The following is a 1,049-nucleotide window of genomic DNA, read 5'->3' as shown; positions in this document are numbered from 1 at the left end:
CGACTCTTAAATACATGAACTCAACTTGTGTATGAAATCTAAGTTCAGTTCGACCTTTTGACTCGTGGACTTCATGGGCAGAGCCAAATCATCATAGCCCCTAATTAGATTCGTTATTTTCAAAAAAATTGAAGCCAAAATGTTGAGTGCCTTTACAAGAACTAACGTAGCTACATAAATCATTGTCGTCATATTATGAAGGAGTAACCCTTGTTACGAGGGATTGTCGAACATTCCTACTGTACTTTTTAACGTATAGCTGATACATTTCACGTAAACTTTTCTTTTCATTACCACGTGTGACTAGATATCCATACGTCAATTTATTTGAAATTTCAATTACAATACATTTTGTACCATCTAAATTAAACCTAGGATCTATTTAATGAAGCTAAGGAAAATAACATAGGTAATTCCTCTCATTTTTTTCTAAACTTAGCCTCTGTTGCCACTACGATATCAGAAACAACGAAACATATTCTATACGTACTGAAATTAAAATAATATAATAGAAATGAATGAGAATTAGCCCTAGTTTGAGCCGCATTAAATTTATAATAAATTTTTCCCTCTCTTCTTTTTAACCACACATTCTCAAATATAATATTACACACAAATAAAATAAAAAATCATTTTTTTAACCTCATATTCTTAAAAAAAATACTATTCCAAAAATTATAATATCAAATAATGGGGCCAAACGGTGGCTTAGTGAACTGGTTGGATAATATTCATCTAAACACGAGTCCGTACCATCGTTACAACTTTCAAAAAATTTCTCGCGTGAAATTACATTTGCTGATCATGATCATGATCATGATCATGTAAGTCAAATTTTGGATCATGTAAGTGTTGGCCGTTATAATAAATACTAATGCAATTTTTGTAACCTTGACAAGATTGTAGCGTAAGATGAGTTCCATCTATGACCTATATACGTGATAATTTTTTCTATTTTTAGTCTACTTCTCATACATAAATCTTCAAATACTTATTTTCTACTATGAAAGATCATAATAAAGCGTATACAAAATAATATACAACCAAAT

The sequence above is a fragment of the Olea europaea genome, chromosome 7 (assembly GCF_002742605.1).
Source record: "Olea europaea var. sylvestris chromosome 7, O_europaea_v1, whole genome shotgun sequence".
NCBI classification, from domain to species: Eukaryota; Viridiplantae; Streptophyta; class Magnoliopsida; order Lamiales; family Oleaceae; genus Olea; species Olea europaea.
The sequence above is the reverse complement of the archived record's forward strand: the minus strand, read 5'-3'. Positions refer to the sequence as shown.